The 13,330-nt window shown below is 31.6% G+C and overlaps 1 protein-coding gene and 1 long non-coding RNA gene across 2 annotated transcripts in view; one reads left to right on the top strand and one right to left on the bottom strand.

Moving 5' to 3' along the window:
• Positions 1 to 13,330, bottom strand: part of LOC127716481 (pleiotropic regulator 1-like) — a 474,697-nt gene that overhangs the window by 320,349 nt on the left and 141,018 nt on the right. The gene's annotated exons all lie outside the window — the stretch shown is intronic.
• On the top strand, positions 1,077 to 3,381 carry LOC127716532 (uncharacterized). Its single transcript, XR_007988983.1, has 2 exons — positions 1,077 to 2,176; positions 2,333 to 3,381. It is a non-coding gene; the product is annotated as an uncharacterized LOC127716532 (long non-coding RNA).

Raw genomic sequence — 13,330 nt, 5'->3', positions numbered from 1 at the left:
GGAATTCTCACAATGTATTGGGAGATTTTAATGAAGAAACTGTCCTCTATGACAAAAGTTATCAATTAGTTCAATTTCTTTTAAATACAAGAAGCTATGATTTGACAGAACTTTATGAAAATCTTTACAAGCGTAACTTCATTGAAATCTCAGATCTCCAATTTATTAAGGCATGGACTCAAACATATTTACATGTCATCAAAAATCATTAAACGTAGATCAATTTGAGGAGGAGGAAGGAGCGAATGATTTTTATGTGTTGAAAGCGAAGTAAACGTAATTACACGCCTGTAGCAGAATCCCTCATGGGATCATTCATAATATTAGACAAAAAGATCAGTGCACAGTTTTTGCAGACATCTTACCAGAAGATGGAAGATTTATGACTTCCGTGAATACCTTCATATAGGAAGAGGACACACACACCCCCTGTGGTCGTTAGTTACGCAAGCTATCTCCCTACTTCATGAAAGAAAAATGGGCACACAACCGAAAAATAATTTCGTGCGGTTCCAAGAGTATGCACGTTCTTGTTCAAAACTTTAAAGAAATGATCATAATTGCTCCTATCAAAACTCTGAATGGAATATTGTCATTGAACCTTTATGTGCCTGTCCCAAATCCGGAGCATATAGTTCAGTGGTTGTCGTTTGTTCATATCTGACATATTTGTTTTTCGTAAATTGTTTGTTATAAATTAGGCCGTTAGTGATCTCAATTGAATTATTTTCGAATTTTTCATGTCGGAGCCTTTTATAGTAGACAATATGGTATGTGTTTTTTCTCGTTGTTTGAAAATGAATATTCTGCAACACAAAATGCATGCAGTAAAAGTGGAAATAAATGTTCCCCCCCCCCCCCCGCCCCTTAATCAAATGGTCACCCCTTACCGTTTCACACACGCCGGTGAAGACGCAAACTAAAACTTGTGTGTGTTTATATCAACGGAAAAAGAAAAGTTTTACAACAAAAATAAAATATCACCAAATAAACAAATACACAATTCTGCTAAGATGATCAAAATCCAACCAGAAATGTCCCCTTAATATATTTCTGTCAGTCGCTTTTTTCTCGATTCTGTGTCCGGAGCAATGTTCTGATTTGGCCGCTTCCGTATATGAGCGGCAAAATCAGAATATCGCTCCTGTCAAAGAATTTGAATGGATGAGTTTATCTAGAAAGACATTGTCATGTTTTTTGTTTTTGTTTTTATCAACACAAAGCCGAGTTTAGGTACATAAATGCAATTGAAAATTCAACTGATTGGCAAATTTTATATAGTTTTATGAGAGAAAAAAACAGAACATACCAAGGGGGTAACACTGCTGTAGTGGAACATTTTGAATGTCACAGAGAGACAAACAACTCCACTGCCAAAAGAACAATGACGACAAAAAAAGAAAAACAGAAAAACAGAGTCAGTCCACAAAACACTACACAGAAATTTTAGATTGAGCGCGAATACTAGCCCTACTTTAACATTGATCTCAGAAAATGTAAAAGCTATGTCCTTCAACCTCGGCCTTCAGTGCAGAAAATTAACAGGTGTCTTATATTCCGTCCGCATTTGGTTGAAACTGAAAATTCACTTGAATGTGTGATAAAAATTGAACATGACATTTTTTTCTTTCTTTAAATTCAAATTTCGACGGTTTAGCGAACATGTTTTCTTCTGATGAACTTTTGTGCATCACGGTTGGTAGATTCTTATACCATTACACTAGGAACATGTATAGCATTACACTATATACAATTTAATAGCATAACACTAGGAACGACCTTGAGGTAAATGCACTAGATACGCTGGTCGATCTTTATACTATATAAAGAAATTATTGGTGTGTCAGTTAATCGGAGGTGCACAGTAACTACGACAGCTTTTTATAAATAGTTTATTTAGACTCTGTAAGGGATCGCAGCATTGTAAGCCCTGTCAACCATTGAGGGCAGGTATGGACAGACACTATATACAGACTGTGTACATGATCACTATATTGTATGTTAAAACCACTGAGGGTAGGTATGGACAGATACCCTATATAGACTGTGTATAGGGGTACTACTGAGGGTAGGTATGGACAGATACCCTATATAGACTGTGTATAGGGGTACTACTGAGGGTAGGTATGGACAGATACCCTATATAGACTGTGTATAGGGGTACTACTGAGGGTAGGTATGGACATATACCCTATATAGACTGTGTATAGGGGTACTACTGAGGGTAGGTATGGACATATACCCTATATAGACTGTGTATAGGGGTACTACTGAGGGTAGGTATGGACATATACCCTATATAGACTGTGTATAGGGGTACTACTGAGGGTAGGTATGGACAGATACCCTATATAGACTGTGTATAGGGGTACTACTGAGGGTAGGTATGGACATATACCCTATATAGACTGTGTATAGGGTACTACTGAGGGTAGGTATGGACATATACCCTATATAGACTGTGTATAGGGGTACTACTGAGAATAGGTATGGACAGATACTATAGTATAGGCTGTGTACACCAGAATTAAAGATGTTCGCTTCTCTGTTTCAAAATATCTGTCCCTTTTTTTTGAGATACTAATCAATTAAAAAATTGGATGAATGATTCTCTCCAGTTTTTTCCTACATTTAACATTGGCTCCTTTTTTCTCTGAAAAAAGCTATGAAAAAATAACAAGGACTTTCAAAAATGGCTTTTTAAACTATTTGTAATCAAACTATGAAAAGAAAATTAAGGGATAGCGGGCAAAATTTGCATTGACATTACATGGATAAAACGGTAATATCTGAAAAAAAGTCAAAAACAAAAACAAAATTTAGTACAAATTATAAACAGATTGTAAAGGGTTCAGTAGAACCAAGTGTCCTGGACACAACTGCTGCTGTCAGTGCAAAAGTTTAGTGTTGACTGCCAAACACCTGATTCCCTTTATCACTAAGAAATACATGTAGTAAACAAATAAGAACAGTCTAAATTTTGCTCAGTGTACTGTAAATTCAGAAATTATTGCGTGCATTTATTATTGCGATTATTCAAGAATGGACAAAAATTCGAGTTTAATCACTGCGATTTCTGCGATTTCTACAGTGTTCTGGAAGTTTCCGTGACAACTATATATACAGACACCAAAGTTAGACTTTTAGATCAGACATTAATATACTTGTATTTTCAGAAGTTCTCGGGAGTTGTTAGATTGACACTTTTATTTACGTTAACTACATCATACATAACTTTTTGGACATATTCCGTTACAGTTAAGAGAAGAATTCCGGATATAGAAAAGACAAAGAATCGAACATATATTTTAACATTTAAGTTGACATTTCTATTTGTGTAATATTTCTTGTAAAGTTGTATAATAAATCTTTAAAATTTAATATTGATTTGTGTCTTTTAATTTGTTGGCTAAAATTTAAAGGTGATGTCTGGCCGTAACACATAAAAACATGAACTAGGCTTAACAGTGATAGGTATACTTTTGAAAATATTTATATGTAACCAAGTTGTTGTTGGTGGTATAATAAAATAAACACGTCGGGTCAATAGATACGTTTATTGCCTAGTATTTTTTTATTATAATGACCTTAGTATAAAAATACAAGAAACAGTACAAAGAAAGATAACTCAGTTCATTTAAGATGACAATATCCAAAATACAGTACTCAAATATTTCCTACTGGAAAACTGTGGTTTTCCATGTTTTTGACTTATAAAACTATGTATATAGAATGTAAACCAATAAATATTCTCATCATAAATTATACATCTTAATATCTATATGTATTAGATTCGACCAAATATTCTTCTGGTAGTCATTTATGACCTAAAAAAATGACTAACAACACTGTACTAGCACACACAAAGCAAATGGTACAGCAATATAACACACTTGTTTAATACACCATTGCAAAACTTACCAATTTAGGTACGGGGAATTCCCTTTGAATTTATTTCACAACATGGTCGTTTTCCAAAAGTCTACGAAACTTAAATTCGCTGTGTGACAGCGGCTCTTTTCACAAAAAATCTTGAGAGTAAAATTACTCGTAAATTATACACATTTCAGTATAACTAACGATCAATTTTTATCGTAAGAGTTTTTGTGATTAGAGTCGCTGATTCATATGTGAGCTTTGCAGTTGTAACAACATTAGGGCGTACTTCTGAAAATGTTACCAAACATGATGTAAATGCTAAAGATAGCTCAAAACTGTATTATTGTTTAAGCTAATACAGGAGAGACAAAAAGGGCTCTTGGTTACACAATTAGTACAGACAATTCCACCATAAGAGATTCTAAAGAGATCTAAATGAAATGGAAAGATTTATGCATGGAGTGATAAATGTAAAATGTCAAACTATTTCGAAATCTTAACTTAAAAAAGTTCCAAATCATCATATATATCAATAAGATTTGTACATTAGATTTTTTATTTAATTATCTTTTTTATTTGTTTCGTTCAGAACAGTTTTTTTATCACTTCTCTTCAACAACAATTAAAAAGGGGGTATGATCAATTTTCCTTTAATTCATTTCGCACCAGGGGCATTTTTCAAAAGTCCTTCAATCTTTATTAAATACCACATTATTTGTTCACTGTTAGGTCTTAACAACAATTTAGCTTAGCTTATTTCACTTGAAAGACATAAATGTCTTAAGATGACTGAGAACTGCAATTTTGCTAGATATCGGAATTTTATTTTTAGCAATAACATAAATTGTATATCCCACTTCGATCATTATTCTTATGAATACTATGCAACTACAAGACAACGATATCCCAAGACAATGCTAACCTCATATCATACTCGGGAGTATGAATACTATGCAACTACAAGACAACGACATTCCAAGACAATGCTAACCTCATATCATACTCGGGAGTATGAATACTATGCAACTACAAGACAACGACATCCCAAGACAATGCTAACCTCATATCATACTCGGGAGTCACAATTTTTATTCACAGTGAAAACAATAATTTTATTTATTGTGACCATTTAGGCGAGTGACATTTTTCAAAAAGCATCTTAGATACGGACTTTAATGCACCCACCTAACACACGGCTGTATTATATATCATTCGAAAGCTTATGATCTGTACTTCTGTTTTGCCCGTTCGTAGAAAAATCGCACGGTGCATTTTCTGCTAAATCAAGGTCAAAGGTCAAGAATAAACATTCCAAATTTTTGTGATAATTAAAACAAAAAGCCATTTTCTAGTTCTTGTACGATAAAATTTTCAAAAATATCATATGAACCTTACACAACATGATATATTAATTCCAAATCAAACAAAAATTAAGTGGTAAGTTGCGCAAAATAAATTTTTACTTGCATATTGTATAAGCAATATTGTATCGTATTTTGTCAACGCAAAGATAATTTACCTTGAAGTCGTCCTGTGCGAATAACCTTTCATGGTCTTTTAGTAATGCCACCAGAAGCTTTTCGAACTCCGATTCTGAGTTATGATTCACGATATCGCATTGAATGTTTAAAATTTCCGGTATATGTTACCTGTAAAATGGCGCAAATGTAGTTTTTATTTTTTGGCGCAAATGAAATATAACCTTGTGGCGCAAATAAAAGACTGGATTTTGTAAAAATTGGCGCAAATTTAATGTCGCATATGAACTGTTACGTACAATTCCATTGTTTACATTACCTTTAATTGATCCCATTTAAACAATTAAATAGAAATTTTTAAAAGCGTAAAGTAACACGACTAATTTATGATAAAAGTATACAAAAATCTTGACAAAACCAAATTGATTGTGACAAAATTCCCTTGCAATGATATTTCATACAACAAATCAATATGCCAATAGTGTTGGTCTGTCATACAAACATACAAAACAACAAATCCATATATACTAATAGTGCTGGTCTGTCATACAAAACAACGAATCCATATACCAATACTGTTGGTCTGTCATACAAAACAACAAATCCATATATATATCAATGGTGTTGGTCTGTCATACAAAACAACAAATCCATATATACCAATACTGTTGGTCTGTCATACAAAACAACGAATCCATATACCAATAGTGTTGGTCTGTCATACAAAACAACAAATCCATATATAAAAAAGTGTTGGTCTGTTATACAAAACAACAAATCCATATACAAATAGTGTTGGTCTGTTATACAAAACAACAAATCCATATATATCAATAGTGTGTGTTGATCTGTCATATAAAACAACAAATCCATATATACATATAGTGTTGGTCTGTCATGCAAAACAACAAATCCATATAGCAATGGTGTTGGTCTGTCATACAAAACAACAAATCCATATATATCAATAGTGTTGGTCTGTCAAACAAAACAACAAATCCATATATATCAATAGTGTTGGTCTGTCATACAAAACAACAAATCCATATACCAATAGTGTTAATCTGTCATACAAAACAACAAATCTATTTAACAATAGTGTTGGCCTGTCATACAAAACAACAAATCCATATATCAAGGTGTTGGTCTGTCATACAAAACAACAAATCAATATATCAATAGTGTGGTCTGTCATACAAAACAACAAATCCATATATCAATAGTGTTGGTCTGTCATACAAAATAACAAATCCATATAGCAATGGTGTTGGTCTGTCATACAAACAAATCAAAATACAAATAGTGTTGGTCTGTCATACAAAACAACAAATCCATATATTCCAATTGTGTTGGTCTGTCATACAAACCAACAGATCCATATATACCAATAGTGTTGGTCTGTCATACAAAACAACAGATACATATATACCAATAGTGTAAATCTGTCATACAAAACAACAAATCCATATACCAATAGTGTTGGTTTGTCATACAAAACAACAAATCAAAATACCAATAGTGTTGGTCTGTCATACAAGACAACAAATCCATATATTCCAAAAGTGTTGGTCTGTCATACAAAACAACAGATCCATATATACCAATAGTGTTAATCTGTCATAAAAAACAAAATATCCATATTTCAATGGTGCTGGTCTGTCATACAAAACAACAAATCCATATACCAATAGTGTTAATCTGTCATACAAAACAACAAATCTATTTAACAATAGTGTTGGCCTGTCATACAAAACAACAAATCCATATATCAAGGTGTTGGTCTGTCATACAAAACAACAAATCAATATATCAATAGTGTGGTCTGTCATACAAAACAACAAATCCATATATCAATAGTGTTGGTCTGTCATACAAAATAACAAATCCATATAGCAATGGTGTTGGTCTGTCATACAAACAAATCAAAATACAAATAGTGTTGGTCTGTCATACAAAACAACAAATCCATATATTCCAATAGTGTTGGTCTGTCATACAAACCAACAGATCCATATATACCAATAGTGTTGGTCTGTCATACAAAACAACAGATACATATATACCAATAGTGTAAATCTGTCATACAAAACAACAAATCCATATACCAATAGTGTTGGTTTGTCATACAAAACAACAAATCAAAATACCAGTAGTGTTGGTCTGTCATACAAGACAACAAATCCATATACCAGTAGTGTTGGCTCTGCCATACAAAACAACAAATCCATATATACCAATAGTATTGGTCTGTCATACAAAACATCAAATCCATATATAAATGGTGTTGGTCTGTCATACAAAACAACAAATCCATATAGCAATGGTGTTGGTATGTCATACAAAACAACAAATCTATATACCAATAGTGTTGGTCTGTCATACAAAACAACAAATTCATATATACCAATAGTGTTAGTCTGTCATACAAAACAATAAATCTATATACCAATAGTGTTGGTCTGTCATACAATGGTGCTGGTCTGTCATACAAACTTATATGACCACATAACTAATCCCAAGACATCCATCTGATAAATTAGGTTGAGGAATGTATTTTTTTTGTCTTGAACGTAACTAATGAAGGTTAATCTAGTGTTGGCCTGTCATACAAAACAACAAATCCATATAGCAATGGTGTTGGTCTGTCATTTAAAACAACAAATCAATATACCAATAGTGTTGATCTGTCATACAAAACAACAAATCCATATACCAATAGTGTTGGCCTGTCATACAAAATAACAAATCCATATAGCAATGGTGTTGGTCTGTCATACAAAACAAATCAAAATACCAATAGTGTTGGTCTGTCATACACAAAAACAAATCTATATATTCCAATAGTGTTGGTCTGTCATACAAAACAACAGATCAATATATTCCAATAGTGTTGGTCTGTCATACAAAACAACAGATACATATATACCAATGGTGCTAATCTGTCATACAAAACAACAAATCCATATTTCAATGGTGCTGGTCTGTCATACAAAACAACAAATCTATATACCAATAGTGTTGGCTCTGTCATACAAAACAACAAATCCATATATACCAATAGTGTTGGTCTGTCATACAAGACATCAAATCTATATATATCAATGGTGTTAGTCTGTCATACAAAACAACAAATCCATATAGCAACGGTGTTGGTCTGTCATACAAAACAACACATTCATATAGTAATGGTGTTGGTCTGTCATACAAAACAAATCAATATACCAATAGTGTTGGTCTGTTATACAAAACAACAAATCCATATATTCCAATAGTGTTGGTCTGTCATACAAAACAACAAATCTATATACCAATAGTGTTGGTATGTCATACAAAACAACAAATCCATATAAACCAATAGTGTTAGTCTGTCATACAAAACAACAAATCTATATACCAATAGTGTTGGTCTGTCATACAATGGTGCTGGTCTGTCATATAAACTTATATGACCACATAACTAATCCCAAGACATCCACCTGATAAATTAGGTTGAGGGAATGTATTTCTTTTTGTCTTGAATGTAACTAATGAAGGTTAATCTAGAAACATGTGATGTGTGCACAGAAATCAGTATTATGAGGTTTTTTTTTTCAGTTGTAACATTGATATATATTCCTTACTAATCTATGTTTAACTGGTAAAGTATTTAGCCTGGAATTTCTTTACCACAAATTGCTTAAATCTTTTTCTAAATTCTTTCATAGTTAGAAAGATTTGGTTTTGAAGTCTGACTGTACCTGTAGAACTCTATAAAAAATGGGACATCACATCTTAATTTGTATGATCATGTTGTTTATAAAGAAGGTGAATGTAAATACAATCCCTGCAAACTGATTGATCCTTTGAATAAACTTAGCACAGAAATTAAATCTTTGAATATGGTTTTTATTGGTACTAACATTGATCTTGTTTTTGATAAATTAAAACATAACTAAACATATATTGCTTTTCATTATCAAAACCTACGATCCTACATCCAGTTGATGTACTTTTATCTTACCTCCTACAGATTTCTGGGGATATGATTGGTTAAAGGACTACACGTGGTGACTACATATATTTGATATAGGGTGTCCTAAAAAATATGGGGTTAGTAAGGAGTTACTTCCCTTTCAAAACAAAAAAGAAATCTGAAAGGTTTCAACAGACAAAGAATTGATAATGAACGATTGAAAATAAATTCATAAAACAAATTTAAAGCTAACAAGTTGTTATTGTTGGCATTTGTGCTTTTCTTAGACTGTTTATGCCGTCTTCATACTAAATCTGTAGTATGATTTATTTATTAGTTGTTTTTGGTATAAAATTAGCTTTCTGTATAGATTACTCTTAGAATCCGTACTTTCTGTCTTTATATTAGTTGTTTTTTGTGCTTCATGCGGATCTGATGATCTAATCTGTTTTCAGCTGATTTTTACAGTTTGTTCTTATGCTGTACTGTAACACCATTGCCTCAGGTTAGGGAAGGGTTGAACACTTTCAAACATGTTAAACTGGTTGTGGTTGAAAGGTGTCTGTTATATTTGTTTTTTTGTTGATAGGTTTGTCTTTTCAATGCATATTTATAATGTCATAGCAAAAAACTTTCATGATGAGGATACTTGGAGTATGCATGAAGCCTGATTTCAACATTAAATATAAGATTCCTAAGTTAAATAAAAGAAAGAACAGAGTTCCAATGTCCCCCATGTTGCACATATTTTATCTATCCAAGGACAATAACTAAAAAAAGTACTTTTTTTTTGTTCTTTAAAACAATTTATAAATATCTTAGAGAAATGAATGCTTCAGAGCAAATGCAATGTGATTTCCATTTTTCCATTATAATTAATTTTTCCAAGGGGCATAACTCGTTAAAAATATTTGATCAGCACTTATTTTTTAAAGTGTCAAAGACACTGCTGATATAAACCTATGATAAAACTTTCATAAAATTCTGGCAAGAATTGTACACATGAGTGCTAACAATGCAATTTTCCATATAATCAATATTTCCAAGGGACATAATTCTTTTAAAAATAATTGATCGGCACTGATTTTCGAGCTCATCAAAAACATTGATGATATATATAAACCTATAATATAGATTTCATAAAATTCGGGCAAGAATTGTAAACATGAGAGTGCTAACGATGCAATTTTCCATATAATTAATGTTTCTAAGGGGCATAACTCTTTTCAAAATAATTGATTCGCACTGATTTTCGAACTCTTCCAATACATTGGTGATATAAACCTATGATATAAGTTTCATAAAAATCTGGCAAGAACTGTACACCTGAGAGCGCTAACAAGACCGGACCAACAGACACACAGATGGACGGACGCACGGTATTTCTATGTCCACTGCAACGCATTAAGCGAGGGACAAAAAGACCTAATTAAAAACCCTTAGAAGGCAGATAAACATGAAATGAGTTTAAAATTAGATAAGGACTAACAACATTACATCCTTGTCTACTTCAAAAACAACACATCTAAAACAATATACGGGTGAAGTAATGCAAAAGAAAGACATATTATTGCAATTATCTATGAGGTGTTTCCAACTTTGAAGTAATACCTATGTCTTACCTTCCATCACTTCCAATGTAGATAATTCTTTAATGAAAATATACATGATAATATTTTAATTGTATAATACAATAACTATATTTCAGTAATAAAAAAGAACATTAAGAACTAAAGAGAAGTAATAATGAAAATGCACTTTATTAGGGGTTAATCTATATATATATTGTATTCTAATGACAGTGTCTAAGAATACAAATATGAATATGAATACTTTATTAAACCAATTATCAGCCCATAAAGGGCATGTTACATATACTGATTACAAATAGACATAAGTGTCTATTATTTGCTGTATTTGTGGTAGACAATCAAAAGCAATAATATTCAAATTGCAATACCCCATTATATAACCATAACCATACTAAAAATTTAAATCATCTTAATACTAACATGGGTGGTCGTTTGATGCTGTTTATCATATTTGTTTTTTTTTTTTTTTATTATTTTGAACAGCGGTATACTACTGTTGCCTTTATTTTTGTACATTAATCAGTCTGTTACGTTTCTTCTTTGAATATTTTTACATTTGTCATTTCAGGGCCATTTATAGCTTACTATGCGGTATGGGTTTTACTCATTGTTGAAGGGCATATTGTGGGTGTATATAGTTGTTAACTTCTACGTCATTTAGTCTCTGGTGGAGAGTTGTCTCATTGGCAATCATACCACATGGGGTAGCCTTAATAAAAATTTTGTACATGTCAGCCCTTTGTTTTAATTGTAGCAACTTCTAGTAACATCTGTATATTTTTCACCAATTTTATATATATATATATCCATTAAATCAAAATGTTACTCATCATAAAAGTGACAAATTTATTGCAAAATTTACAAGTTTTCCAAAAATTATTCCAAAAGCAATCATAAACCATAAAAAATTACATTATATCTGAAAAAACAATATAACGGTATATGCTTACTTCTTAAGTCATTTTGGCTAGTTAAAACTGTTTGTATTTATTTTTTGGATAGATATTCATAATCTAAAAAAAAATGCAGTTTTACAATTTATAATTGGGTCAAATGTTCCAAATTACACCAAAATTTTGTAAGACACAAACAAAAATCTGTGAAACTGTGAATTTCAGTGAAGATTGAAAGACTTTTAGAAAATGGCACTTGTGTGAAATAAATTCAGGCAAAATTGGCCTACCACCTGTTTTTCTTTAGCATACCATACAAAATTTTGAGAACCTAACTAAACTGAATAAAAAAAATTAAAGTAAACCATTATTATCATGATTACCTCTATTTAGAACTTATTCTCTCTTTTCATAAAATGTGAATTGTCTCCCCTATGTGTAATGGTATTCACTGAATATTACTGACTTATTGCACAATTAGGGAAATGTTTTATGATAAATTATAAAATCAAAGAAAGTCATAATGTAAAAATTCTGAGTATGGTTCAAGGAATCTGGAGATAAAGGTAAACTCTGTACAAGAATAATGTCAAAATTGCTAAATAATTAGAAAAAGTATCTACAAAAGTTTGAGAAAAGTCTCTAAATTGCTACACTAAAAGATGAAAAAGATAAAGGAAAGATAACTCCTGGTATCCTTTAAGACAAAATGGAAATGAAAACATTTTTAAACATTGAAATAAAATCTTATCAATTAGATGTTTAATTCATAGTGAAAAGCATGGTACAATAAGAAAACATGTGGAAATTTAAACATCATTAAAATGTAAAAATTCAGATCTAAATATATAGACATATCCAAAATATTTATATAAAAAAAAACTCAACCTCCCTCCCCAAAAATAAAAATAAAAGTCTGTATGAGTACAATTTGCATCAAATTTTCAAAGCTCAATCAATGACTGTAAAAATTAGAAAGAGACAAAGGGGCTATCAAAATCATAAGAGGAAGAAAAACTGACAACAATGTGACCAGACGAACTGACAACACTGTGACTAGAAGAACTGAAAATACTGTGATCAGAAGAACTGACAACACTGTGACCAGAAAAAAAAACAACAAAAAAACAAGATAACAAAACATAACTTATTAACTTAAACTTGAGCAACATGAACCTAGCCACAAATAATGCATGCTTTTATTCAGATGATCAATATACACATTATTTTCTATGCTCTTACAAATATGATCTGGATCAATCTAATATGAGTATTATACATAATCTAAGTAGAACTGCAAAATAAATAATTACACAAGAGTGCACACGCTGAAATGTCTGGCCTGCTTTTCTTATCATGATTGAATTTATGTCGAAAGTGTGTAATATAAAGGTTTTACTACAAGTATCACACTTAATATTATCAATGATTAATGTAAATGAGGTCAAGGTCAGATAAACCCTGCAAGACAGACATATACACCTTACAATCATATCGTACACCCAATAATGTTATCCTCTTGCTTATAGTATCAGA

Source organism: Mytilus californianus, unplaced genomic scaffold (assembly GCF_021869535.1).
Source record: "Mytilus californianus isolate M0D057914Y unplaced genomic scaffold, xbMytCali1.0.p SCAF_9, whole genome shotgun sequence".
Classification (NCBI taxonomy): Eukaryota; Metazoa; Mollusca; class Bivalvia; order Mytilida; family Mytilidae; genus Mytilus; species Mytilus californianus.
This window is presented reverse-complemented; position numbering and strand designations above follow the sequence as displayed.